The sequence below is a fragment of the Capricornis sumatraensis genome, chromosome X, assembly GCF_032405125.1.
Source record: "Capricornis sumatraensis isolate serow.1 chromosome X, serow.2, whole genome shotgun sequence".
NCBI classification, from domain to species: domain Eukaryota; kingdom Metazoa; phylum Chordata; class Mammalia; order Artiodactyla; family Bovidae; genus Capricornis; species Capricornis sumatraensis.
The window spans coordinates 63,626,439-63,633,119 of record NC_091092.1 but is presented as its reverse complement, the minus strand read 5'-3'; positions in this window follow the sequence as shown (position 1 = coordinate 63,633,119).

Below are 6,681 nucleotides of genomic sequence, written 5' to 3'. Positions count from 1 at the left end.
GTCTTTCTTGGGCAGGAAGGGAGGGGCCCTGGCTCTCGTCACATTGCTCTTGATCACAGGGGCAAATGAGGTGTTTTCACACCCCACGCTGCTGCTACTGCTGCTAAGTCGCTTCAGTCGTGTCTGACTCTGTGCGACCCCATAGACAGCAGCCCACCAGGCTCCCCCGTCCCTGGGATTCTCCAGGCAAGAACACTGGAGTGGGTTGCCATTTCCTTCTCCAGTGCGTGAAAGTGAAAAGTGAAAGTGAAGTCGCTCAGTCATGTCCGACTCCTAGAGACCCCACGGACTGCAGCCTACCAGGCTCCTCCGTCCATGGGATTTTCCAGGCAAGAGTACTGGAGTGGGGTGCCATTGCCTTCTCTGACTGAACACCTGACATCTCTCCAATCCCACACTGCCTACCGGATGCTCAACAAAGAGCAGCAGGTAGAACTCATAATGACAAAATCTCCTGTTTTGGGGAAGACAGTCTGAGCAGGTCACATGGGTCTTGAAATTCTCAACCATTTCCAAGTGTCCACTGACTATGTGGCAGGTGCCATGTATGTAGCCAGAATCACATCTTCTGTTCCTGTTGTTCTCTGGCACTCAGCAGGGAGAGCTGCCCCTTCAGCCCCCTGCACCCGCCCGCACACCAGACTGCAGTGACCTCACCACCTCCTGAGGCCCGGAACTCGCTCCTGTCATTTGATGCCAGGCACAGCCTTAACCTGTTGAGTCTCTGCTGCCTCCACACTTCTGAACCTGCCTGAAGCCAGGGACGCTGGTGGATGTTGCATCTTTTTTTTTTTTTTTTTTTTTTTAATATAACAGCAAAAGAGACACAGATGTATGGATGTTGCATCTCTTCTGGCTAGTACTTATTTCTTTTGTCATTTGGATCTCAGACTCTGAGTCTCAGATAAATAAAAAAAGCAGTCAAAATCGCTGCTCTGTGCGTTTTCCTCTTAGAGGTTATGTTATTCAACCGGGGTGTATGTGTGTGTTTGAGGGGTGCGGAGCAGTGTCTTTCCCAGCTGGGAATCAAAGTTCCCAGGATCCAGTCACCCAGCAGGATTTCTCCACTTAGCAGCTTCTCTTCACTCATTTCATCCCTCTGATATCTAGAGCATGGGCACAAGTGGCCAAAATAAAGTCCAGATGACCAAATAAATGGTCATTTCAATATACTTGGTAATCTGCTTTCCCAGGACAGAGAGTAGAGGACCAGCCCAGGGAATACTGGGCCATACTTCAAAGCAACATTTGCTCTTCTCCAGGATTCTGAGCAGATGGTGGGGCAGTGGTAGAAAACACCTCCTTTGCCCCTGTGGTCAACAGCAATGCAACAACAGTCAGGACCCCTTCCTTCCTGCCCGAGAAAGAGATCTCTCTGTGTTTTATCCAAGATGCAAAAGGATACCTCACAGCAATGATCTGTTTCAGACTTTCCCGTCACCCCCAAGACACACTGTCTGCACGTCTGAAGGATGCCACCACGCAGCCTCATCACAATCACCTCCCACAGAAGGAACCCAGCTTCCCAAAGCCCCAGAACGCCCTGGCTCAGACACTGACGTTGCAGCGTTCCTCTAGGAGCCCGAGCGCCCCGCCCTGGGTTGCCTGGTTTAGTGTGACTAGGGGACTTATCTCCACCTTCTTCGTGTGACTACGGCTCCTAGATCATCGCTCAAGGTGTGGGGGGTGTCCGGCTTCTCCTAGTGTCCCCACTGCTAACCCAGCCTTTCATGGAGCAGCGGCTCCATAAAGGTCTTTGGAATACACGAGCCAGTGAGCAGGGGGCTCAATTCATGATCCGCTGACTCCTTAAATAACCCAGGCAAATCCAAATGAACAAGACATTATTTAGTTTTTGAAAATGACACACAAGAAGGACAGAACCATGAATTCACTACCATTACTTTTATCATCTCTTCCATCATCAATATTACTGCCAAGTAAGCTCACTTTTCCAAAACAGTTCTAATTCCAATTCCATCGCATCCTGTTCAGGACCACAAAATACAATGGAAGAGTCTCCAATCTCTTTTACAAAACAGCAAAACTCTTGCTCACAATCTGGGTAAGCGCAAATGCACTGTCATCAGCATCATTCACGAAGCTGAGACACTGAAGTTTATTTAGCATTCTATGAAAACAATCAGAGTTTGAACATTTTCTAAGGAGAACTGGTGAATCTCCATGTCATCATACAGAAAACAAATGCAATGAAGCTATACACTGGTTCCCCAAACTGCCCCAGGCCCTCACTTCTGAGAAGGCTGACCGCTCCCTCTTCAATCTCAGAGCGAAGGCTCACCTGGATGCTGCTCTGGCTCAGTCCGCCTCATCCTACTCCCCTGCAGCCTCTGCAGACCGCAGTGGGAAGGCCCTCAAAGCCCTTTGTTTGACCCTGAGCAGAAATGCCATGATTTCCCTCTTGCTGGTCTCCGCATAAGCCCGGGGACCCCACAGGAACTCATAGCGAGCAGGGTGGCTGTAAGGCACCTGCCGGTACTCCAGGTACCCCTCCTGCACCCACACGTGGGTCAGAAGCGTCCTGGGCTCCCCAAAGATGCAGTGCACACTCCCAGCATACACACCCAATCTGCTGAGCGCTCCCCAGACCTTCTGCTCAGGGGCACGGTCTCCATTCCGCATGATCAGGTTGAGGACCAGCACCAGGAGGCCGGCCTTGGGGAGGCTCTGCCCACTGCTCAGCATTGCGTTGCAGCTGAGGCCCAGGATGGAGACCATGATGTAGATGTGCTCCCTGGGGTCCACCTCCTTCACTTCCACGCCAAAGACCAGCTGCAGGCACTGCGAGGCTTGGCTGAAGACCACCGGGAAGTACTCCTGGTTATCCCTGAGGACCTTATTCAGCATTTCCGCCTGGGAGGTCGGCTCCTTGGCTCGATACTTGAGGAGCAGGAACTTCATTAGGCTAGCTATCATCTCATTCAGCGCTTCCTGGGGCAAGGACTCCCCAGTGCCTAAGGAGGACACTGTGGGGGAGGAGGCCGAGGCAGATGCAGCCACCCCTGCCTCAGCCCCCAAGAGCTGCGCATTCACCGGGCCCTGGGCCTCGCCAGGGTCCTGAAAACCTTCCTCGGGCTTGCTCAGCTCACTCATCTCGACCACGAGCGTGATGCCTGGGATCAAACCACAGACAGGAGTCAGCCAGGGTGACAGATGGGGACCACGGGCCAGGCTGGGGGAGAGAGGGGCTGTGAATGGCCTCAGCTGAGCACCACACCCTGGGCGGACTGACACAGGCAACTTACAGGTCTCCGCTTGAGGGGTGCTCTCAGACCTCACAGGGGCAAGCCTCCGGGGCAGCCAGTCCCCTGGCTACCGGAAGGAGGAAGTGAGGTGGCTCCGCAGGGTACAGTCAGCACAGTCCAAGACTTCCGAGGCTGACAAGGTGGGGGATTAGGCCCTTGGGTGGTCCCTTCTGTTCTGGGGTGGGGAGCCCCCGGTGCACACTCAGGGTACCCTCCTCACCTTGACTCCGGGTACTGCCTGCACCTTCTCTGCCCTCTGACCTCAGGGCACGAGCCTCAGTCCTCTGCCTTCCCCTCCTGGTTCCTGCAGCTCCTGTGAGAAAAAGGGAGGGGGCAGCTCGGGGGTATCCTGTGGCACAGCCCTCAGCCTTCTGTGACAGTACGCGGGGTGGACTCTGTGAGGTCCCCCCAGTTGTGTGGTGGGAGGTCCCCTCAGGGCTCCCTTGTAGTGCTCACCTTGCCCCTGGCACCACCTGGTCCCTCCCCTCTGGGGGCCTGCATGGAAATTCGGAACAAGATCCCAGCCTCAACAGAAAGCGCTGAGGGGCTCCACATGCTGCCGAACCTGCCCAGGGCTTCCTGTGGGTCCTAGGCTGGGGACATGCTCGGTCCTCAGCTCCTCCTCACGTCCTGCCTGGCCTCCCAGCACTGACCACAGGGGCGGGGGTCTGCTTAGTCCTCCCTCGGGTTTGCGGAGTTCAGCCTCTGCCGACCTGAAGCCTCTGCCCTCCGCCCAAATAAACCTCACCTCCCGGGGTCCCTAAGCCAGAAGTCAAGAAACTGCTCACCCCACTCCAGGGCCTCCAAGAGTCCCCACAAGGGCTAGGATCCCTGCCTCCCTGTTGGGGTCTTTCCGCTTCAGTCCATCCTCGCATGCAGCCTGGCCCTCAGGCAGGACCGGAGATTGTCCCGTCCGCCATTTTGAGACCCCCGCCGCTTTCACAAGATCCCCAGTCTCTCTCAGACCAGCATGTAAGAAAGGCAGACACACAGAATGTGCTCCCAGGGCCGACTACAGGGGCGGGGATCTGTGGGGTTCCGTCGCTCCTCATGCAGGGTCCCCTCAGTCCTCCCTCAGGCACCTCACCTGCCTCCGGCCGGGACCTGGGATTCTCGCCTCTCCCCAGCTGAAGCCCCGCCCCTTATACCACCCCCAGGCTCTCCAAGACCCGGATGTCAGGAAGTCAGACCATGCCTGCTGCGCTCCTCCGACCCCCACAGTTGCCCTGGACTGACGGCAGAGATGAGCTTCTCTGAGGTACCCTCTGATTGGGGTTCAGGGTCCTCTAGTTCCTCCTCAGGGTCCTCAACCTGACACCCCACCGGACCTGGGAATCCGACCACCTAAGGCCCCGCCCCATATGCAAGGTCCCCAGTCTGAGATCCCGACCGACCGACCTCAGGAAGTCAGCCCCGCTACCAGGTCTCCAGTCTGAAATCCGGATATGAGGAAGTGAAACCACGCACGCTGGGCTCATCCTACCCCAGGGCCACCAAGGACCAACAGCAGCTACAGGCTTCCCTGAGGTCTCCTCTGATTGGGGTCCAGAGTCCGCTCAGTCCTCCCTCAGGGTCCTCAACTTGAAACTCTGGAGGAGCTGGGCTTCTTCCCTCTGCTCACCCGAGGCCACGCCCCCTTTCCCAGGTCCCCAGTTTCTCTGAGACCTGGATGTCAGGAAATGCAGCATGTGCTCATCCACCCTCTGTGTTCCCTGAGCCTTGATGTGAGGGTCCCGCCTCGGGTCAACACTAGGGGCATCCCTGGATCTGCCAGGGCTCAAGATGAGGTCCCTGAGGGATGATAAAAGGTAACCCCACTGATCCCTGCCCCTGCTGCCAGCCCTGGGCCACCCTGGTGGTGGGATGAGCACTTGGCAGCCGGTTCGGACTTCCGCATCTGCATCTCAGAGACATTAGGCAACTGTTAGAAGGGGCAGGGCCTCAGACGGGAAGAGGGGGAGATCTTAGTTCTTTTAAGGGTCAAGGTGAAGACACTAAGGGAAGACTGAAGAGGACGCTGGACCCCAGAGCAGAGTGGGGTCTGGGAGGACATAGGGCAGATGAACCATGCTGCATTTCCTGACATCCGGGTGTCAGAGAGACTGGGGACCTGACATAACGGATGGGGCACGAGTGGGGAGAGGAGAGAATCGAAAGCCCTTACACAGAGACAAGTTGAGGTCCCTGAGGGATGACTGAAGGGACCCCAAGTGAAGACTCTAGGGACCCCAAGGTAAGACTGATGGAACCCCACAGATCTCAGCCCCTGTTATCGGCCCTGGGAGCCCTTGGGGCGAGAAGAGCACACTAGGTCTGTCCTCTCTTCCTGAGTTCCGGGTCTGTGAGTGTGGGGACCAGGTGCGAGGAGCAGGGACCTCTTCCCACCTTTCCGAGTGGGGAGACGACAGAGCCTAGGTCCTACGGACGGAAGTCAAGGTGAACACCCTGAGTGAGGACTGAGGGTAGTCAGATCTCAGACCAGAGGGAACCTTGGTAGTCCCCAGGCAGGACAACTTCATGCCGCATTGCCTGACATCCCTGTCAGAGAGACGGGCGAAAGCAGCAGAGCCTCCCGATTGCAGACAGGACACTTGCAGATCTTGCCTGGAGTACAGGCTCCATGCGAGGAGGGACCGAGACAGTTAAGACCCCAACAGGGAGGGACTTGGCCCTTGCAGGAGGGTCTTGGAGGGCCCAGAGCAGGGTGCTGAGCAGGGTGAGCAGCTTCTTGACACCTGGCCTAGGGACCTCGTGAGGTGAGGTTTTTCGGGTGGAGTGCGGATGTCTTCGGGTTAGCAGAGGCTGGACACACCAGTCCCGATGGAGGACTAAGCAGACCCCTGCCTCTGTGGTCAGTGCTGGGAGGCCGGGCAGGACGTGAGGAGGAGTTGAGGACCGAGCATCTCCCCAGCCTAGGACCCGTGGGATTCCCTGGGCAGGTGCGGCCTCTCGTGGGGCCCCTCAGCACTTTTTGTTCAGGCTAGGGTCTTGTTCTGAGTTTCCTTGCAGGTCCCCAGAGGGTAGGGATCAGGTTGTACCAGGGGAAAGGTGAGCACTGCAAGGGAGCCCTGAGGGGACCTCCCGCCACACAAAACTGAGGGGACCTCACAGAGTCCACCCCTCGTACTGTCACAGAAGGCTGAGGGCTGTGCCACAGGATACCCCCGAGCTGCGTCCTCCCTTTCTCTCACAGGAGCTGCAGGAACCAGGAGGCGAAAGCAGAGGTCTGAGGCCCATGTCCTGAGGTCAGAGAGCAGAGGTGGTCCAGGCAGTACCCGGAGTCAAGGTGAGGAGGGTGCCCTGAGTGTACACCAGGGGCTCCCCATCCCAGAACAGAGGGGACCCCACATGGGCCTAGTCCCACCACCTTGTCAGCCTCGGAAGTCTTGGACTGTGCTGACTGCACCCTGGGGAG